Source organism: Anabrus simplex, chromosome 3 (genome assembly GCF_040414725.1).
Source record: "Anabrus simplex isolate iqAnaSimp1 chromosome 3, ASM4041472v1, whole genome shotgun sequence".
Taxonomy (NCBI): Eukaryota; Metazoa; Arthropoda; class Insecta; order Orthoptera; family Tettigoniidae; genus Anabrus; species Anabrus simplex.
In genome coordinates, this window is record NC_090267.1 from 39,821,413 (window position 1) to 39,845,403 (window position 23,991).

At 39.3% G+C, this 23,991-nt stretch overlaps 1 protein-coding gene across 1 annotated transcript in view; it reads right to left on the reverse strand.

Moving 5' to 3' along the window:
- The window catches only part of Pi3K68D (phosphatidylinositol-4-phosphate 3-kinase catalytic subunit Pi3K68D), a 432,551-nt gene that overhangs the window by 51,613 nt on the left and 356,947 nt on the right, over positions 1-23,991 (reverse strand). The window lies entirely within an intron of this gene.

The window sequence follows — 23,991 nt, forward strand, 5'->3', positions numbered from 1 at the left end:
GAGCAAAAGAGCTCCTCTTCTATTGACAAGTGAGGACCCCACTTAAGGAATACTAAGATTCCCAAGAAAGCAAAGTTAGCAATGTTCAACAGCTACTTAAACTGATCTTGACAGTCACTCTTGGTCATAAATAATGATGAGTGCCCCTCTCCAACTCGCATACAGCTGGTTCAACCCTTGTACTACATCTGGACTTTCCTTACAAGTCCTTCGAACACCGTCCTCTTTTGTAAATACTGTCAGATCTTCTCTGTCATATGCTTTTTCAACATCTAGTAATACCATGAACAAGTTCTCGTACTCTCCAAGTACTTCACCATTGCCATTCTGACATGCATAGTATGTACCGAAGAGATGTATTAAACACAACCTATTACATTTAAAGTTTATTTCAAGTACATTGCTGTCCTGAAAATTCAGTGCTCATCGAATTGGCCCACAATGGGTGATCTGCATGCACTCTATGGTTGTAACAGCAGTAGTAGTAGTAGTATCAGACCTGTAGCTTAGATTCCTTCCAACAGAACAAACATGATCTAGACCACCATATCTCAATTGGTAAGAACATCCAACGCAAAATCAGAAGGTTCTGCGTTTGGATCCCACTGGTGTCCGGTTGGCTATTTTTATTCTGTACTTAACATCTCTTCGGTACATACTATATGTACTGAACACGACTTAATACATCAGAAGTTTATTTTGAGTACAATGCGGCCATACAAGTTCAATATTCATACCTGTATTAGTGTGATGATAAACAGTTAATAACAAAATACAGGGTCTCTCATATAAACTCCGACCGAGCGTTCAGTGTTTGTAGTCTGCGCTACAGCAGCTGCCTCAGCCCAACTTACGACGAGTGCGGCCGCCCTGCTTTAAGCGTGTATACAATCTTATATACAATCTTACCTTATAAGAAATGCTGGAAGTGTCATCCTTCATACTGAGGGACTTCATACAGGATTTTCTGTACACCAATAGTGAGAGTTATAACTGTTCACACGACCTTTAAGATGAAACCAGGCCTCATCCAAAAAGAACACAAGCTGTGGCTCAAATAAACGATCATTCACTGATGCAAGATACCATTCACAATATTTCAATCTTGTGGCTGGATCAGCAGGTTTTAAACAATGGGCCCATTTGATGTGTAACAGCTTTGTAGCTGTGTGTGCAGAAGGAACTGAAACCCCTACTTGTTGTGCTAATGTTGTGAGTGATTTATTCGGTGACCGTTATAGATTCGCACCAATGTCATCTAGCTTTTCCTCAGTTAAAACTGTACGTATATGTGTGCATGCTTTTTATTGAGCACAGAGCCAGTCATTTCAAATTTATTTACGATTATGTGTATCTGTGCTTGTGAAGGTGGCAATTCACCATGTCCCCGTCTAGCTGACTCTTACTTAAAATAAATTTTACATACTAAAATACAGTGTTGCAATGATAACTGTCTCACTATGTTAACAGCTGAGATTCAGACTGGCTATTGATGCTAGGTCGAACACGTGCATACCCCTTGCAAGGTCAAGAACTATGCGCGTGTCTCCCGTACAGCTGCTTAGGTCTCGGAGAGTAGAAACGCTGCTGGACGGTCTGGGTTTATAAGAGACTCTGTAGTGATGTCTGTACATCCTGTCTGAACTAAAACAGGGTTACTGAATAAATGATGGTATCTCAACCACTCAGCCAGGCAAACCTGGAACTCTTGAGTTGGAAGTTAAGTGGTGAGATCATTGGGCGTGTCTCATTCATCATAAATGCAATATAGCAAGAGAAATCAAATCTAAGAATAGTACAGTCTGTGCTCTCTTCGACCTCATTTCGATTTGGGCATGTATGGACCATAGAATAACTTCAGCATAATAGATATACATTAATCTTCTTCCTCCAGTATTTCTTCATTACTTTATTTTTTTACTTTTGCAGAGGTTTCCACTTATCAGCAGTTCAATGTTATCTGATGCCATATATTCCTTTCTTGCCAGTCTTCTTCAGACACACCTCTCCTATCCATGGCTTTAGCTATGGTACACCTTACAAGTTGCCTTTGGTTTCCGTCGACATCATCTCCTTGTTGGGGACCAGTTTTACAAACACTGTGGCCATTCCTGTTCCTCCACGCATCAAACATGTATATACTGTTTCAGTGCTCGAACATCAATCCTAACTGTATTTATTATTATATTTTTACTATCTGCTTTACCTCGCACTGACACAGGTCTTATGGAGACGTTGGGATAGGAAAGGGCTAGGAGCGGGAAGGAAGCGGCCGTGGCCTTAATTAAGGTACAGCCCCAGCATTTACCTGGTGTGAAAATGGAAAACCACGGACAACCATCTTCAGGGCTGCCGACAGTGGGGTGCGAACCTGCTATCTCCAAATTACAATCTCACAACTGCGTGCTCCAAACCACACAGCCAACTCACTCAGTAATCCTAACTAACTGGTTCTTCCACTTCCATTTCTAATCTACATATTCATTCCTCAGCTGATCCAAATGGATAGGTCTCATGCTCCGTCATAAAACATCCATTTCCACAGCCTGAATCTCACCCATTCAGTGTTTCTCACCTGGCCAAACTCAAAATTCAAATCCTCACCTTGCTCACTTCAAACAAGATATTCTATTTTATCCATATTGACAGCTAATTGTGTGTCTACATGCATCCACTAACTTTCTCATTTCATGCATCACATCAATGCTATTCAGACTTCGGAGTGAATGTAAGAGTTGATGCTGTTCCAAACCAAACCCCATGGCACTACAGCCCTTGAAGGGCCTTGGCCTACCAAGTGACCGCTGCTCAGCCCGAAGGCCTGCAGATTACGAGGTGTCGTGTGGTCAACACGACGAATTCTCTCGGCCGTTATTCTTGGCTTTCTAGACCGGGGCTACTATGTCACCGTCAGATAGCTCCTCAATTCTAATCATGTAGGCTCAGCGGACCTCAAAACAGCCCTCAGGTATAGGTAAAAATCCTTGACCTGGCCAGGAATCAAACCCGGGGCCTCCGGGTAAGGGGCAGGCATGCTAACCCTACACCATGGGTCCGGCTGTTGATGCTGTTCTGCCACACCAAAATTTCTGGACTGCCTATTGCAACAGTCAAGAAGAACTTCTAAATACAATAATCTATGTTATATGAGTCTGCCTAGTCAATCTACATTTTATTTAGTTAGTACATGTTTCGGGATTCTATTCTAATTTCTTCATCAGCCCTCTTACCAGTTGGGTTTATAAGAGCATATTAAAACCTTTCATTCTATTGCTATTAGATGTTTCCTAAAATAATTGAAATACATTACTTTTAAAATACTGGTTACTAGTACACTTAAAAAATTATTAAATTACATGTGCTTGTCATCAGACACAATTATCGTGATATAAGATAAACATTTGCTAACGGAACCTTACTCGTTCACTATTTTATAATTGTTAAATAGTCTTATCACTTCTGTATTGCACAGTCCCTTGTTTTGTTCTTGTATCAATCCCTCTTCTCTTCCATCCCTAACTATGCAATGAGAGGACACTCCCTCCAGCATACAGGCACTCCTTGCTCGTAGTAGCAAGGCTCCATACACTCATTCACTGCCACCGGTAGATGCTCACAATTTGTTGTCACAAATAAGTATTGACCAAGCAGACACATGTAACACAGATTATAATATTTTGTCAATACGGACAAATCGACCTATAAAAATGGTTAACTTAAGTGCGGCCAGTATCCAGTATTCGGGAGATAGTAGGTTCAAACCCCACTGTCGGCAGCCCTGAAAATGGTTTTCCGTGGTTTCCCATTTTCACCTTAATTAAGGCCATGGCCGCTTCCTTCCCACTCCTAGCCCTTTCCTGTCCCATCGTCGCCATAAGACGTATCTATGTCGGTGCGACGTAAAGCAACTAGCAAAAAAAAAGGTCAAGATTATAAAGTCTAAATACAACTTAAACACAGCTGGTGTCATAGAACATTTTTGTCCTGTTCCAAAGATGTCTGATATTTTATAATCAACCTTCACAGCTGCCTTGCATCCGTGGTACATTCTTTTCACAAACTCTATTGTTGCACCATCCACACCAATATTTTCCAATGGCTTCCAAAGTAACCCTCTTGGCACAGAATCATAAGCCTTTTCTATATCCACAGACACCAAATGAAAATCTTAATTTTTCATGATCAGTTTCTGAAAAATCTGGCATAAACAAAAGAAGTTATTTCCTTGGTGCAGAATCATAAGTCTTTCCTACGAAGTATTACAACAAATACCAAATGAAGATCTTGATTTTTTTCATCAGTTTTTGACACATCTGGCATAAACAAAAGAAGTTATCCACCCAACATTTTTCAGCAATCCACTACAATCTTTTACAATATGGTCTTTCTTATATGAGGGAGGATCAAATATAAATGGGATTTTATTCTTAAATTCATTTATTGGAAAACACAAGGCAATTACAATTTATTTTTTCACAGTTTCCTGCTTTGGAAATGCATTTATCCCAGCATTAGGGCAGCTTTTTGATGCCCTCATCGTAAAAAGAACAGGGTCGTGTCACCAGCCAGTTGCGCATGAAGTCTTCCACACTCTCGACATCTTCAAACCATCGCCCTCCCAGAGCTTCTTCAAGTGGTCTGAACAAATGGAAATCGCAGGACGATAAGTACGGGCTGTAAGAAGGATGATGAAGTGTAGTCCAATGCATTTCCTGTAGCTTGGAGACTGACAGAGCTGCAGTATTGGGACATGCATTGTCGCGGAGGAGGATGACCTGTCGAATCGGTTGGTCTTGTCTTTTGCGGCGATATCCAACCCTCGCCTTGTTCAACAGCTTGCAGTAGTAAGCAGCATTGATTGTCCGTCATTCAAGCCCGTCGATCGTTGTCAATAATGTCTTTAACCGCACAAATGTTTTCGTCTGTAATGATGGTCCGTGGATGGCGATCGTGTTGCTGATTTTCTACATGTTCTCGTCCTTATTTGAACTTTTTATGCCAGGCAAACACATGCGTCCTCGACACTGTTTCCTCATTGAACTGTGGAGAGAATCTCTAGCAAATTTCTGCCACTGTAACTCCTTCACAAGCGAGAAATTTTATAATTATGCTTTGCGCAGTGGAAGGGTGCACCTGTTGCTCCGACATCATGAGCGTTACTGACGAATCAGTGGGAAATATCTAACAGCACGCTCTCCCCAATCCTAACAGTCCTGCCGAAGCACAGCAGAAGTGCGGGGCCAGTCCTACCAACTGTTGATGTCCAGGAACAAAAATCCTATTTATATTTGATCGACCTTTGTACCGTTTATTTCTTTTCTTTGTTCTTTCGAAAAGTTCAAGGTTTTCTTCCAGCCTCCTCTTGGAAAGTTTTGAAATATGATACCATTTTTCCGAAATTGCTTCGATCCTGAATATCTTCCTGCCTGATGTCCATTTTCTGCATATCCTTACGGATTTTGGTGAGCCATCTGTGAACAACCTATTTTCCCTAAAAGTGGATCAGTATCTTTTGCGTGAGCCCAAATTCATCCTGACAGCATGTCCTTAAAACTGTGCTTGCCTCTTTCTCATCAATTCCACAATTTCTTCCATTTCCTCATATAACTCGTTGATGGTCTCAGTCTGCCCTGTGCATCCTAGAATCTTCCAGAAAATATTTCTTTCCTTCTTTTCCAGTGTTCCTCTGCTGGTTATCCAAAGTTTCAGCAGTGCACAATCTTTTCACCTTGATAACAATGCTCAGGCGGCTAGGACTATACAATTCACCGGTGGTCCATAACCCGTTAGAGGAGAGATCCTCACTTGGACTATGTGCAAGTAGGGCAGCATCCTGCTTCATGAATTTACCGAGCTCAGAACACTTTAAGCAAGCCTCGGACCTATGGGAGTAATGGAGTCCCACTCCCATTTAACAGGCGAGGGACTCCTTGGAAACAACTTGGCGAACGAAATGGAATTTGATGGGGAGCTATCAACATTAATGGGGCTTATGGAAGAAAGAAGGTAGAACTGGCTGAGTCAGCAAAGAGGATGCATCTGGATGTGCTAGGAGTAAGTGATATTCGGGTAAGGGGAGATAAGGAGGAAGAGATAGGAGATTATAAAGTGTACTTGACGGGTGTTAGAAAGGGAAGGGCAGAGTCTGGGGTAGGGCTCTTTATCAGGAATACCATTGCACGCAACATAGTTTCTGTTAGGCACGTAAATGAGCGAATGATGTGGGTAGATTTGTCAGTGGGAGGAATTAGGACAAGAATTGTGTCTGTGTATTCACCATGTGAGGGTGCAGATGAGGATGAAGCTGACAAGTTTTATGAAGCATTGAGTGACATTGTGGTCAGGGTCAACAGCAAGGATAGAATAGTGCTAATGGGCGATTTCATTGCGAGAGTTGGGAATAGAACTGAAGGATACGAAAGGGTGATTGGTAAATGTGGGGAAGATATGGAAGCTAATGGGAATGGGAAGCGTTTGCTGGACTTCTGTGCTAGTATGGGTTTAGCTGTTACGAATACATTCTTCAAGCATAAGGCTATTCACCGCTACACATGGGAGGCTAGGGGTACCAGATCCATAATAGACTATATCTTAACCGACTTTGAATTCAGGAAATCTTTTAGGAATGTACGAGTTTTTCGGGGATTTTTCAATGATACAGACCACTATCTGATCTGTAGTGAACTAAGTATCTCTAGGCCTAGGGTAGAGAAAGTGAAATCTGTCTGCAAACGAATAAGGGTAGAAAATCTCCAGGACGAGGAAATTAGACAGAAGTACATGGATATGATTAGCGAGAAGTTTTGAACAGTAGACAGTAAGCAGGTTCAGGATATAGAAAGTGAATGGGTGGCATACAGGGATGCTGTAGTAGAAACAGCAAAGGAATGCCTAGGAACAACTGTGTGTAAAGATGGGAAAAGGCAAACATCTTGGTGGAATGATGAAGTGAGAGCAGCCTGTAAACGTAAAAAGAAGGCTTATCAGAAATGGCTCCAAACAAGGGCCGAGGCAGACAGAGATTTGTACGTAGATGAAAGAAACAGAGCAAAACAAATAGTTGATGAATCCAAAAAGAAGTCATGGGAAGATTTTGGTAATAACCTGGAAAGGCTAGGTCAAGCAGCAGGGAAACCTTTCTGGACAGTAATAAAGAATCTTAGGAAGGGAGGGAAAAAGGAAATGAACAGTGTTTTGAGTAATTCAGGTGAACTCATAATAGATCCCAGGGAATCACTGGAGAGGTGGAGGGAATATTTTGAACATCTTCTCAATGTAAAAGGAAATCATCATGGTGGTGTTGCAAACAGCCAGGCTCATGGGGAGGAGGAAAATGATGTTGGTGAAATTATGCTTGAGGTAGTGGAAAGGATAGTAAATAAACTACATTGTCATAAGGCAGCAGGAATAGATGAAATTAGACCTGAAATGGTGAAGTATAGTGGGAAGGCAGGGATGAAATGGCTTCATAGAGTAGTCAAATTAGCGTGGAGTGTTGGTAAGGTACCTTCAGATTGGACAAAATCAGTAATTGCACCTATCTATAAGCAAGGGAACAGGAAGGATTGCAATAACTATCGAGGTATCTCATTGATTAGTATACCAGGCAAAGTATTCACTGGCATCTTGGAAGGGAGGGTGCGAACAGTCGTTGAGAGGAAGTTGGATGAAAACCGGTGTGGTTTCAGACCACAGAGAGGCTGTCAGGATCAGATTTTCAGTATGCGCCAGGTAATTGAAAAATGCTATGAGAGGAATAGGCAGTTGTGTTTATGTTTCGTAGATCTAGAGAAAGCATATGACAGGGTACCGAGGGAAAAGTTGTTAGCTATACTGGGGGACTATGGAATTAAAGGTAGATTATTAAAATCAATCAAAGGCATTTATGTTGACAATTGGGCTTCAGTGAGAATTGATGGTAGAATGAGTTCTTGGTTCAGGGTACTTACAGGAGTTAGACAAGGCTGTAATCTTTTACCTTTGCTGTTTGTAATTTACATGGATCATATGCTGAAAGGTTTAAAATGGCAGGGAGGGATTCAGTTAGGTAGAAATGTAGTAAATAGTTTGGCCTATGCTGACGACTTGGTCTTAATGGCAGACTGTGCCGAAAGCCTGCAGTCTAACATCTTGGAACTTGAAAATAGGTGCAATGAGTATGGTATGAAATTTAGCCTCCCGAAGACTAAATTGATGTCAGTAGGTAAGAAATTCAACAGAATTGAATGTCAGATCGGTGATACAAAGCTAGAACAGGTCGATCATTTCAAGTATTTAGGTTGTGTTTTTTCCCCAGGATGGTAATATAGTAAGCGAGATTGAATCAAGGTGTAGTAAAGCTAATGCAGTGAGCTCGCAGTTGCGATCAGCAGTATTCTGTAAGAAGGAAGTCAGCTCCCAGACGAAACTATCTTTACATCGGTCTGTTTTCAGACCAACTTTGCTTTACGGGAGCGAAAGCTGGGTGGACGCAGGATATCTTATTCATAAGTTAGAAGTAACAGACATGAAAGTAGCAAGAATGATTGCTGGTACAAACAGGTGGGAACAATGGCAGGAGGGCACTCGGAATGAGGAGATAAAGGCTAATTTAGGAATGAACTCGATGGATGAAGCTGTACGCATAAACCGGCTTCGGTGGTGGGGTCATGTGAGGCGAATGGAGGAGGATAGGTTACCTAGGAGAATAATGGACTCTGTTATGGAGGGTAAGAGAAGTAGAGGGAGACCAAGACGACGATGGTTAGACTCTGTTTCTAACGATTTAAAGATAAGAGGTATAGAACTAAATGAGGCCACAACACTAGTTGCAAATCGAGGATTGTGGCGACGTTTAGTAAATTCTCAGAGGCTTGCAGACTGAACGCTGAAAGGCATAACAGTCTATAATGATAATGTATGTATGTATGTATGTATGTAACAATGTTATAATATTGGAGTTTTGCTCTATAACTTGTAGATTTCTTACTGTACACATACTTCGTTAACAAGTATACCAGATTCATCTTCCTGATTCTTTTCTTTCTGAACCATTGTGTTGAATCATCTCACTATGATATTTGAATCACTATCTCAATCTTTTCTGTTTTGGTCTTCATGAACCTTGGAGCTGACTTGATGTTTTATATTAATAATTTTGTTTGCTCAAATGAGATACAGAGACCAGTCTTTATGGACATCTTGAATAATGTTGATTTGTCTCATTGCTGACTCGGTGTTACCCACAAGGATTGCCAGATTATCTGCAAAGCCTAACTCCTGTTTTAATTCCAGGATCTTCATCAGCATCTCCCTATCAACTGAATTACAGGCCACTTGATGTAGCCACCTTTATTTTGTTCCAAGTCTGACTTGTTGAGTTTCTCTTCCACATGTTCTCAGGTGTGTGTCTCACCTCTTAGCCTACCTGCTATTTTAATTCTGAAAGAATCTGAATTTCCTCCATGAACTTGACCTTTCATACTATTGCAGATGGCCTATTTAATCAGATTTCATGATTTGTCATCTGCACCAAACTCTTCCAGATCTTCATCAGCATCTCCCTCTCAACTGAATCACAAGCCTCCTAGAAATTTATAAATACAACAACATACTCTTTATTTTAGAGCCATTTTGCTTCGGATTATGGCTCTCAAGTTGAGCATATGACCGTGCTTTCCTGAAACCAGCTTTGTATTCTTCAGTTTCTTGGTTGATTCGTTGTTCAATTCTATTCTGCAATGCTAGTGACAGGATCTTGTATGCTACTGGCAAAAGTGATCTGCCTCTGTAATTGTTTATGTCAGTTTTGTTCTATTTCCTGTGTTAAGGGTGTATCAAGGCTGACTGCCATTCATGAATCTTCTCTTCATACCATATCTTGTGTAACAACTACTTCAAACCCTCGAACAAATGTTCATTACCCATCTTGAACATTTCCGCCACGAAAATATGCTCTCCTGCTGCCTCATTGCATTTCAATGATGACACATTCTTTGACCTCAGTTTTGTCTGATGGTTTAGAACAGAGGTGTTTACGCTGGGCATTCCATCCCACAGGCACCCAGCACCGTAAGTGGGCGATAAGCGCACCGTATGCTATTCAACCACAGTGATGTTGCGGTTACGTCACAGGCCATGAAGGTTGGGCGAAGTTCTCCCAGTCACTCTCGATCACCGAGACGATGCTCGAGTTTCAAATGGAGGCAGAAAATAATGAAAGACAGAGGGCAGAAATCTACGTCATTTTCAGTTTACGTTGTAAGGAATAAGTCACTTATATTCACTGCAGTTTATGTATTATGATCGGATACAATAAAGAGTTAGGGTTACAGCCTCAACAATTCTTATAATGTACATAATGAATTACAATTTTCAATATTACATTTTAAGAGGTGCTCTAGAAACAGTTCTAATATAATATGGAGTTAAGGTGGATAAGCTGTGGCTTGTGGTTGTTTGGGTTTAGATTATCTGATAAACTCACCAACAATGCAATCATGCTTACTGGGAATAAAATCAATCAGATTATTAATTTGAAGGCATACTGAACATTATCTGGTAGATACATTTGTGTTGTTGTTGTTGTACTTTAATCTTGGATAGTAAATATCTATGACCTCGCTCGTGATGCAACTCCCTCTCGCCACTTAGAAGCTAGTTATTATCACTGGACGCCTGTTAAATTTTAAATACTATTTTCAAAAATTCAGTGAACAGGGAACGTCACACAACACTACAGCACTGTGCAAAATCATTGTTGCATTACGTAATTATATTACATTTTGCTTAATGAATAACAGGAATTTTCATTTTAAAAAATGAAAATACTGTCATTTCCATCCAAGGAATTGTACGCTTAAATGCTGTAACTTTGTGAATAGTACCAAAAATTATAACATGCCAATTTTCTTTGAATGAATAGATATAAGAAAATAGAACTGACTCTTTACATCGAACACAGTATAAATCAAACCGGAATATCTTGCAAAGGTCAGTTTTTGTTGTTGTGATTATAGTTTTATTTTAAATCATATATCCCAATCAGCACTTCGCTGCATAATGGAGGAGAGCTTGGTAATCACAATCGAACATCAATGCTCCCTCGCTTTCCTGCAAAGTGTGTTTGCTCTCTGGCTTCACTGTGATGTATGCTTGTTATGTAAGCTGCCTGCATTTACGTCATGCCAGCCAGACCACACTGTTAGCCTCTACGGGCGTCCAGCTGAGAACCTCTGGTTTAGAATCTGAATCCTTGACCATGGATGGGCCTACAGTTAGTTTCTCTTTCAGTTCATCACAGTTAAGTAGCCGTTTGAAGTAACTCGCTTCAAAGTCTCACTTGTCAGTTACAATTTTTTTTTTTTAACACATCAAGACCAAATTACCCTTACACTGCTCGTCAAAATTTGAATGGATTCAGTATTTTTAATTTGTAGGCTAAAGGTAATAAATATAAATGTGGTAGAATGAGTGCTAATGCAAACAGGTAGTTATAATTATAAGAATGTATTAAAAAGAATGGGCAAAGGAATGAATATACTGGATGAAACAACAAGTACTTGAGTAGCTTTGATCAATGGAAGAGGAGATGAACTTAGCTTCAGATGGTAACATAACTGTAGGCAAAACTAATGAAAAATGGCTAGAATTCATATTTTAAGATTGTATGTGAAAAGAGGAACAGTCAACATTAGTTATATACAGGAGATATCTGATTAAAAGTGCGTGCTCAAATGTGCACGGAAATTACATAATGAAAGTATTAACAGTATTAAAAATGTATGTTCAAGCATTAGTTTAATCCTTTAAACTCATCAGTAGTGATCCTCTTTAGCCAGAAAAGCTCTAAAGCATTAGTCTGGCAATTGTTTACTTATCTCTTTATCAGTGACATGGATGAAGGAACAATCAGCTTGCTAAGTTGTGATTGCACCTGAGATATTTACCTGCTTCACTTATCTGTATAGGCCTTCTAAAATTAATTAAGCTCAAAAGAGGTAAAATATACAGGAGGAGGGAAGATACAAAAGGCCAGTGGAAAGACCTAGGAACACATGGCTACACGAAATGAGAGACGATGTAGAGAGAAGAGGAGGGAACTTGGAGCCGGTGGTGAGAGAGAAGACATTTCTGGACAGACAAACATGGCAAAAGCTTGTTCAACACCGCCCTACCCGGCATGCTTGAGGGGGTCGATGATGATGATGATGATGATGATGATGATGATGATGATGTTGTTGTTTGAGTCATCAGTCCATAGACTGGTTTGATGCAGCTCTCCATGCCACCCTATTCTGTGCTAAGCTTTTCATTTCTTCAAGACCAGAATGGTTAGAGGATAAGAACAAAAGCTGAAATACAAAATATACTAGATCAGAAGGATATAGTTAGATTTATTAAGCCACATAAATTGAGATGGTTTGGACATGTGGAAAGGATGGAGGAAAATCGTATGCCAAGAAAAGTTGCTAACTCCCAAATAGATAAAAGGGCGACAGAGAAGGTCCCATAACAGATTGAGTGAAGAAGTTGGAGCTGGCCTGAGGGCAATGAACATCTGTCCCTAGAGACCAGCGCTCAAGATCGAATTTGATGGTGTATATTTTAGAAAAGGCCAAGGCTTACACAGGACTGTAGTGCTGGATAAGTGAGTGGAGTGAGTGAGCAAGCATTGCTTTCCCTAGCATTGACAAAATTTCAAAAACCCATTTATCTTTGTTGTATGTTTCTTCCCTTTTCCTGTACTTATCTGGCTTTCTTCTTATGCTACACTTATCTCGCATGCAGGCTGAAGATCTGTCAAGATGTTCCCTGTGCTCCTGATGAAGCTGAGACGCAGAAATGAGCCTGTCGGGGGTTGAGAACTGGTACGGGTCAGGAGAGAACCTATCGATTTGAAGATGTGGAGAATGTCCTTGTCCTTTCGTGTTTCCATTTTTGTCCTACTCTGCTGTTTCTGTTGCTCCCTCTTCGCACACTGACCTAGCACAGTATTCGTCCTATTATCTGTGTTCCTTTCTTATTCCCTTCTCTCTTTCACTCAGGCTTACAGTATATCTGTGCAATTCTTCTTTTGGCTTTCAAGCTCATCAAGCAGGCATGTTTCATAGACGGCAACTTCCACCACCAGGTGAAATTGGCGGCTTCACAGATTGCCATCAACAAAGCAGTGTTCATTACCAACGTCAGAGATGCACCCTACTGAATCCCACATGGGGATGCAGTGATAAAGAAGACTAACTCCTACAAATATCTCAGAGAATGGATAACTTCGAACGTCAGCGAGGATCTAGCCATTAAAGCCAGGTGTACCAAGCTGGAGAGAGCTTTTCATCTCTGTAAGAAAATTTACAAGTTCAAATCCCTTTCCCATCGCCTCAAACTTTGACACTATAAAACCATAGTAAGACCTTCAGTACTATATGCCTCAGAATGCTTGAACTTGGTCAAAAAAGACAACTCAGGAATTTGAAACTGAAAGAACAAAAGATCCTGAGAAAAATCATGGGCCCCATTAAAGAAAGAGGTACGTGAATACAGAATCAAGCAAGGCAATGAGCTTTACCAATATTTAAAAGACATAACATGAGCCATGAGAAAGAGAAGACTTTTCTTCTATGGTCACATAGAATAGACAAGAGATTGACCTCAAGAATATTCAACACCATTTCTAGAGGGAAGGGGACAAATGCAAAATGGACAAAACTAGTTCGAAAAGACCGAGAAGTTTTACAAATTGATCCCAAGGATATATTCAACAGTGATAAATTCAGAATGCTGATCAGAACATCTGACACTCTTCAGTCACTTGACAGTTAAAAAATTGCATCCTGGAGTGGGAGTGAAGCAGACACAGGAAAGGAATGCAACCCACAGTGCAAAAATGAAGGAATACTGGGCTAACAAGAAAGCACACTAGAGTTAGAACCATGTCGTCCACGCAGCCTCAACAAAACAAGAATCGGGATAAATTACAATATGCAACACCCTAGCGTATATACAGTAGGTATAGGCCTGCAAAATCTGGGCAAGCCTGTGTTACATGTTTCCCATGTCTTTTCTTATAACTTTGATTTTGTATCCTACAGTATTTGAACAGTTCCAAAATGCACCTACAAATCATTCAGAGCATTCCAAGATGAACAAGGTAAGATACATCTATACAAATATTTCTCTTCTACTATGAAGATTTCCACTTAGGCCTATCTTATTTCCCGTAATGACATCACTGTTAAAGATAAAGCTCAAATGATTTACTGGATCCAATTCCAGCCAAGAGTGAGATAACATAGAGAGGTTCCAGCTAGTGACAAGATACAGGAATGCTCAGGTGATGGTAAGAAACAGCAAATCCTGGAGAAGATCCATCTTGTCTCAGTTTGTTCAGCATAAATTTCCTCCCCAGCACCTTCGAATCTCAAATTTTGCAAATGATGTAACAACACGGGCCCATTACAGATTCTCCCTATCACAAGCCAGGCCAAAGGGTGAGTGATAAAGAAGTAGTATCTCAAAAAACACTTTGTTCCGGCTGGTGGTACCGGTACCTTGTGATTTCCCTCCCCCCATATTATCAGGGTTTGGTGAAGACCTCAATGGCAAATATAATGGGAGGAGAAGATTTTGGTACAGCATAGGTTATGGAAGGGGCAAAACCCAGTACTTGGGATTAATAATAGTAAAGGTAACTGTCCTAAGTAAAGAGTAGATATCAGTTTCATGTAACGTACAATCCAAGGTGGACAGCTTAAAGGGAGTTTGTTCCCCATGTCAGCAGCAGCGGATGTCAGGCTCAAACAACAATATGTCGCGAATATGTGAATTGATTTGTAAAGAGAAATGCTAATAATGCTAAAACATCCCCTGGAAGTGACACACGACAACCTCACCTGACTGCTGTGACAAATGGGAGAGGGCTACCAGTTCAGGTGTGAAATGGGCTCAAGAAGCTAGCCCAAAGAGCACTACTTCATGTTGTTTCACTGAACATCGGAGCCGTGACTGACAGATTTGTTGGCGCGGCAGAAGGTACATATGACTGACTTACAACAAATGAGATGGAAGGGGCAGAAGGCTCATAACATGGTGATAGATATAAGCTAATTTACAGGGTTATTACAAATGATTGAAGTGATTTCATAAATTCACTGTAGCTCCATTAATTGACATATGATCACGAAACTCAACAGTCATGTAGGAAAACTCAAAAAGTTTTGGTTTGCTGAAGTCGCACTTCAGATTTCTGCCACGAGAGCGCAGGAACAGTGCGCAGTGAGACAAGATGGCGACAGGAGCTGAGAAAGCATTTGTTGTCTGTCATAACACTGCAGTGACACTTCAGGATGAAGTACCATAAAGATACACCAACTGCCATCTCCGTTCAGTGATGGTATGTGCAGTTTTAAGCTTTGTAAGGGGAAATCAACGGGTTGACCTGCAGTGACTGAAGAAGCAGTTGATTGCGTGCGGGCAAGTTTCATGCGTAGCCCGCAGAAGTCGACGGAGAGAGCAAGCAGAGAGGTGAACATACCACAGCTGACCGTATGGAAAATTTTATGGAAACAACTAAAGCAGAAGCCTTATCGCTTACAACTGCTACAAGCCCCGACTCCCGATGACAAAGTCAAATGCCTTGAATTTTTGGTGCGGTTGCAACAGTGTATGGAAGAGGATGAGTTTAATACGAAACTTGTCTTCAGTGATGAAGCAACACTTTTTGTTAATGGTGCAGTGAACAGACACAATGTGCAAATCTGGAGGGTAGACAATCTTCACACTATCGTGCAGCACATTTGAAATTCACCAAAAGTTAATGTTTTGTGCAGTCTCATGGTTTAAAGTGTACGGCCCCTTTTTCTTCTGTGAAAAATCATTACAGGACACCTGTATCTTGACATGCTGGAAAATTGGCTCATGCCGCAACTGGAGGACAGCGTGGACTTCACCTTCCAACAGGATGGTGCTCCACCCCACTTCTATGGTGATGTTTGTCAATTCTTATACAGGAGATTGCCAAACCAATGGATCGCTTGTGATGGAGCTGATGATCAGCAATTCATGTCATGGTCTCCACGCTCTCCTGACTTAACCTCATGCGATTTCTTTGTGTGGGGTTACGTGAAAGACTCCGTGTTTACACCTCCTCTTCCAACAAACCTGCCAAAACTGTGAGCTTGCATCAACTGTGCCGAGTGTGGGATGAACTTGATTATAGGCTTGATGTCTGCAGAATCACTAAAGGGGCACATATCCAACATTTGTAAAAAAAAAAAAAAAAAAAAAAAAAAAAAAAAAAAAAAAAAACTTTTGAGTTTTTCAATGTGTGTTAATGTCACCACAATGACGCACACAAAATGCTGTCAACTTTTGTACATGGATTTATTCACAATTATTTACAAATTAAATACACATAACCTAAATCACTGCCGTCACAACAAACCACTTCACTCCGAAAACGTCAACAACCCACCATTTTAACAACTCCCACAATTATTCACAAATTAAATACACATAACCTAAATCACTGCCGTCACAACAAAACACTTCACTCCGAAAACATCAACAACCCACCATTTTAACAACTGCCTATCACTTCAACATGGTGACTTCAACCACTACATGTCAAATACCAACTTTCCTAAGCCAATTCACATACTTCAAACACTCGTTAGCACGACACACGTCTGGTCAGAACAACTACTGTTAAACCATGACTCTTACCAAACAATAACTCGTCTCTACCATCAAGACCACCTCTTTATATACTGTAGGTGCCTGGCCAGGCTTCCAGAGAGATATGTCACAAAATACCTTCTCGTAAATTCTAGAGTGCTTAATACATAGATATAGTGTACAGAATCTTCTCCATAATCCTTGTCTATGCAACACCTTTCTGAATGTTAAAGGGTGTTTCAAAATACTGCAGTGGATTACAAATTATATATACAGGTAAGAATAAATTAATTACAGGTTCTTACATATAAATGTTTATATACAGCATGTTTCATGACATAACCTCACACACAATGCGATCATTTGACTATGTAAATAATAACAACAATAATACTAATTGGATGCAAACACTTCATACCCATACATTACCAGTAATGATAATCATAATTGTAAAATAATAATAATAATAATAATAATAATAATAATAATAATAATAATAATAATAATAATAATAATTTGAGTTCGATACTTGCATTATTTGCCCATGGGTGAGAGAATATTCTTTTCAAGTTATATCCGTTCATCACACTTGCGTCAGTGTGCAAAGCCTTGTGACAAATAAAAAAGTTATTGTAGAGCTTTGGAATTGCTCAAAGCATTTGTAATAACCCTGTATAATTGGCAGCGGTGTCAACTTTAAGTCTTTAATAGATAATGTCTTTGGATAATATTCATGGGAAATTAAAATTACATTTTCACAGATCTAACAGTAAAATAAAAAACATAAGTACCTATGATAGCCCTGTACATTATTTTAAATCAATACAAACTGAAGCACGAAAAATTATACTGATACATAATCAAAATATTAAAAGCAAAACATACAAAATGGACTCCAGTCATGTTCATGATTCATCATCATCATGATCTATTCAGTCTTACAGTTGGTTTGTTCCTATGATGAGTCTTCTCCAAATGAATCTATCTTGGGCTGTTCTTTTAGCTGCTTCATAATTTTTTAGACCAGTACGAATGCCTTTCTTGGTCTCCAATGTGGGCGTTTTCCCAGGTACTTTGCCCTCAATTATTTCAATGAATAAACTGCCATATTACAATCAGTCATGCTGATCATCTTTTGTTGATTTGATTGATTAGCTGTCACTTCTTTTAATCTCTCCATTCATTCCACATTAGCCATCTTCTCCAGCCAGCTTATTATTTCCAAATGTCGCCAACACCACATCTCAAAGGCTTGCAGTATTTTTATGTCACCTTTGTTCAATGTCCAGGTTTCTCTACAATATATTGTCAATGATCACACACAGGTCTTTACGTACTTTTACTTAAACTGAGGGACATGTTACGTTGACATCAAAGACTGTTTGTTACAAAATGCCCTTTTTGCCATGGCAATGTAACTTCTAATTTCAGTTTTGCAATAGATCTTCTGCCAGAATATGTCCGTGGTATTTAAAATGTTTTACTTGTACTATTCCTCCATCATGTAGTCAGTATCTGTAGGTATTTACTTATCAGAATTTCTGTCCTTTTGAGGTTTATTTTCATACCAAAGTCTGTACTTTATATGCGATACTGTAAAAGGAATTATTATTTATAAATTTCATTTTCCGTATTGATTGGATTCACTATACAGACAAGAAATGTGTTCCACCTATCAATACTTATTCATTGTAAATGGATTTACATTAGTACTGGTTTCGGCCTTCCGTGGCCATCATCAGCTAGTACATAATTATATTACGGCCATTAGACAATATCACAAAGATGTTATTATGTTAGACCATCTGTATGTCTAACGGGGATGAAAATAATATATACTCTAGTAGTGTTTGTCTATGTGAGGTTAAAATATCTGTGATCAAAGTGGTGATGAAGGCTACAGTAAACTAAAACCTATTGAGTATACATTGGACATGAGTACATTAAAATACATAAGCCACAGTATAAAACACTTAATAAGTTAAACACACTAAAATATGGTGTATATATATGTTAAAATACTTGTTAAAATTTGAGTTCATGTTGCGTGAATTTCCTTCTTCAATCTTCTTTATGGTTCTTGTGCTTCAGCATCATGTTAATTTAGTTGTATGAAGTGATCTTTGAGATTATTCTATGGCTGATATATGTCATATTGATTCTTGGTGAAAACCCTTGTCGTGAAAATTTTTTGAGTACTATGTTAAGCCAACCGTTGATGTGCTTCAGTAAATTTTATGACAGACTGCAAGACTTGAGTTTAAATTTTGATTAGGAGCTGTTGGTGGTGACACCTCTCTTGTCTGTATTCGTGTTGTAGTTATTATCTGTAAAGATAAGCTAATATAAGTATAGTATGCGTATGAAGTAATGCCCGGTGTGTGTATGGAAATGAAAAGAGTACTTACTATTGTTGTTGTTGAGGTTGTGTAGCGATATGTTTGGAAGCTTGCTGTGTTCTACTAGGAGTGCATCTGGGGCTTACGTTAGCTGTGGAGAGGGATGTAGGTGGAGGGGTAGGAGGATGGAGGTAGGGGTGGGGTTAGGCTTGTGATTCGTCATTTTATTAGAGCGTGTGTTTACTATTTTGAGATAGTCATTTTTTAATGCAGGAGTGGCTTTATCAAAGAGCCAGTCTAACCTATAAACTATCACAATTCATTCAAAAATTTTTGAAAAAGCATTATTTATTTCTAGCAAACAAAACAATACAAAACTCAAAATAGATTTTTGCAACAGAACCAAAGAACTAAAAATCGAACAACACCATACCCTTGCTTCATTTGACATAACAAACAGTATCCTAACATTCCTATCAAACAAACAATCAAAATAATAGAATCTAATTTAAAAAACCACAGCAACTTGAGCACCTTAGAAATAGATGAATTCATGAATCTACTTGAATTTGCCATAAACAATAACTACTTCAGATTTCATGATACTATATACCAGCAACAAGGCCTACCTATGGGATCTCCTGCCTCCGCAATATTAGCAGAAATATATATAGACTACCTAGAACACACGTCAATCAATAAGATAATATATATTTTTGGTGCAGATTTGTTGACGACATCTTCGTAATCATAGATAATAGATTCACTGACGCAGATACTATACTAGACAAACTTAACACTTTAGACCCCCAAATTAAATTCACTAAAGAAACTGAAAATAACTGTAACTTAAATTACTTAGACTTGACAATAATCAGACACGACAACCACTTATCTTACAAGATCTACAGGAAATCCACACACACCTTACATACCATAAAAAATTATTCCATTCATCCTAACACACACAAAAGAGCAACCTATTCTAGCATGATATATAGAGCTTTTAATATCCCAATGACAATAGAGATCTAAATAATGAATTCATATTAATCCATGACATAGCCAAACATAACGGATATAGCATAGAAATGGTCAACAAAATCATTCACAAAATAAAATCCCAACCTAAAACCAAATTAACTAAAACAGCCAAACCCAAGAAAGATTATACCTTATTCACCTTCAACAACACCCACATATATACTATAACTAATGTATTTTCAAGAAGCACAACCTGAAAATAGCATTCAAAACCACACACAACAGCACCAACACCATACACAACACCAAAACAGTCAACAATAACAATAAATATAACCAAACAGGTGTCTACCGTATCAAATGCACCAACTGTGACACAAGTTATATTGGACGCACTGGCAAAAACTTCGCCATCCGCTACCATGAACATATAAATGCAGTAAAACACGACCATTTCTCATCAATAGGCCAACATATAGAAGAATCTAAGCATAGTTTCACAGACATCAATAATGATATGACGATATTAAACAGAAATTCTAAGGGCCCCCTGCTCAACATAACCTAAGATTTCTATATTTCTCTGGACCAATACGCTAATCTCAATCATAACATTAACGACATTACAGAGAAAACCAGCATCATCTTTGATAAAGCCATTCCTGCATTAAAAAATGACTATCTCAAAATAGTAAACACACGCTCTAATAAACCGATGAATCACAAGCCTAACCCCACCCCTACCTCCACAATAGCCACTCCTCCTACCCCTCCATCTACATCCCTCTCCACAGCTAACATAAGCCCCAGACGCACTCCTAGTAGAACACACCAAGCTTCCAAACATATCGCTACACGACCTCAACAACAACAGTAAGTAATCTTTTCATTTCCATACACACACCGGGCATTCCTTCATACGCATACTATACTTATATTAGCTTATCTTTACAGATAATAACTACAACACGAATACAGACAAGAGAGGTGTCACCACCAACAGCTCCTAATCAAAATTTGAACTCAAGTCTTGCAGTCTGTCATAAAATTTATTGAAGCACATCAACGGTTGGATTACATAGTACTCAAAAAATTTTCACGACAAGGGTTTTCACCACGAAACAATATGACATATATCAGCCATAGAATAATCTCAAAGACCACTTCATACAACTAAATTAACATGATGCTGAAGCACAAGAACCATAAAGAAGATTGAAGAAGGAAATTCACGCAACATGAACTCAAATTTTAACAAGTATTTTAACATATATATACACCATATTTTAGTGTGTTTAACTTATTAAGTGTTTTATACTGTGGCTTATGTATTTTAATGTACTCATGTCCAATGTATACTCAATAGGTTTTAGTTTACTGTAGCCTTCATCACCACTTTAATCACATATGTTAACCTCACATAGACAAACACTACTACAATATATATTATTTTCATCCCCATTAGACATACAGATGGTCTAACATAATAACATCTTTGTGATATTGTCTAATGGCCATAACATAATTATGTACTAGCTGATGATGGCCACGGAAAGCCGAAACCGGTACTAATGTAAATCAATTTACAATGAATAAGTATTGATAGGTGGAACACATTTCTTGTCTGTACACTGTAAAAGGAAATCATGGAACATGCCTGAACATTTTAGCCTATCATTCGTGTTCTGATTTTTCATTATACAGTACATTCATATCCAGCGTTGTTCCAACCATTTGATGGGTCGGTGTAGAAAGCTCATTCACAAATTTTTATCCTACTATCTCTCTCCAGTTTCAGACTTCACTTCTCATCTCAATGTCAGACCTCTTTTTGCAAGTTGCTTTACGTTGCACTGACATAGATAGATCTTATGGTGCCGATTGGATAGAAAAGGGCTAGGTATGGCAAAGAAGCGACCGAGGCCTTAAGGTACAACCCTAGCATTTGCGTGGTGTTAAACTGGGAAACCACAGAAAACCATTTTCAGGGCTACTGACAGTGGTGTTTGAACCCACTATCTCCTGAACGCAAAGCTCACAGCTGCGCGCCCCTAAACGTGCAGCCACTTGCTCGGTATGTCAGACCTCACTATGTATCTATACTGCATTCTGGGCCTTCTTTTTGGTCTCTTTTCTTTAACTTATAAATTATACATTTTCCTTGGTAATTGTTTGTGACCATCCTTTGCATGTATCTATACCACTTAAGCCTGGATGACACTCCAGTGTGCAGCATCCAAGCAGCTGAGATATGTTAGGAGTATGGCTTTAAAAACCAGACTCAACAGAAATACAGGTATTAAAAACATGGCTCATGTAGATTACAGTACATATGCCAGTGGTGACCACACAAGTCAGACGGTCCACATTCTTGTGCGGCAACAACTTCTCATTTGTGAAAATGTGAAAGTCATACCATAATAGTGTCTAGTCTTGCAACATACTGTAAGCCAGTGGTATTCAGATTTTTTGGTTGACGTATCCTCCAAAATCAAATTTGTTTTACCTTCGTACTCCAGAAGTATGAGTATACTGCGATTATACCAGAAATTACAAATGATTGTTGCTGGATGCCAAATAACATTAACAATAATCATGATCCTTATCATCATCATCATCATCATCATCATCTGCAGTGTATCCCGCTTAATCAGGCTCCCTGCACACACTGAGGCATGAAAGAGTTGTGGCCGGGGATTTAAGGTCGCATGCCGTTCCTGACACCACAGGATTTTCTACTGAAAATCCCACCCCAGCAACACTAGGACCACGGGTGCTGGGATGACAGGCACGCAGCTAAGCCGCTACACCGTGTTTTCCAATAATAACAAATATATATTGTTTCTGGACAGTAATAAAGGATCTTAGGAAGGGTGGGAAAAAGGAAATGAACAGTGTTTTGGGAAATTCAGGTGAATTCATAACAGATCCCAGAAAATCATTTGAGAGAGGTGGAGGGAATATTTTGAACATCTTCTCTAACGTAAAAGGAAATATTCCTGGTGGTGTTGCGAACAGCCAAGCTCATGCGGAGGAGGAAAATGATGTTGGTGAAATTATGCTTGAGGGAGTGGAAAGTATGGGAAATAAACTCCAATGTCATAAAGCAGCAGGAATAGACAAAATTAGACCTGAAATGGTGAAGTACAGTGGGAAGGCAGGGATGAAATGGCTTCATACGATAATAAGATTAGCATGAAGTGTTGGCAAGGTACCTTCAGATTCGACAAAAGCAGTAATTCCACCTATCTATAAGTAAGGGAACAGGAAGGATTGCAGCAACTATCGAGGTATCTCACTGATTAGAATACCAGGCAAACTATTCACTGGCATTTTGGAAGGGAGGGTGCGAACAGTGGTTGAGAAGAAGTTCGATGAAATCCAGTGCGGTTTTAGACCACAGAGGGGTTGTCAGGATCAGATTTTGAGTATGTGCTAGATAACTGAAAAATGCTACGAGAGGAATAGACAGTTGTGTTTATGTTTCGTAGATCTAGAGAAAGCATATGACAGGGTACCGAGGGAAAAGATGTTTGCCATACTGGGGCACTATGGAATTAAGGGTAGATTATTAAAATCAATCGAAGGCATTTATGTTGACAATTGGGCTGCAGTGAGAATTGACGGTAGAAATATTTCTTGGTTCAGGGTACTTACAGGGGTGAGACAAGGCTGTAATCTTTCACCTTTGCTGAAAGGTATAAAGTGGCAGGGAGGGATTCAGTTAGGTGGAAATGTAAGCAGTCTGGCCTATGCTGACGACTTGGTCTTAATGGCAGATTGTGCCGAAAGCCTGCAGTCTAATATCTTGGAACTTGAAAATAGGTGCAATGAGTATGGAATGAAAATTAGCCTTTCAAAGACTAAATTGATGTCAGTAGGTAAGAAATTCAACAGAACTGAGTGTCAGATTGGTGATACAAAGCAGAAAGAGGTGGATAATTTCAAGTATTTAGGTTGTGTGTTCTCCCAGGATGGTAATATAGTAAGTGAGATTGAATCAAGGTGTAGTCAA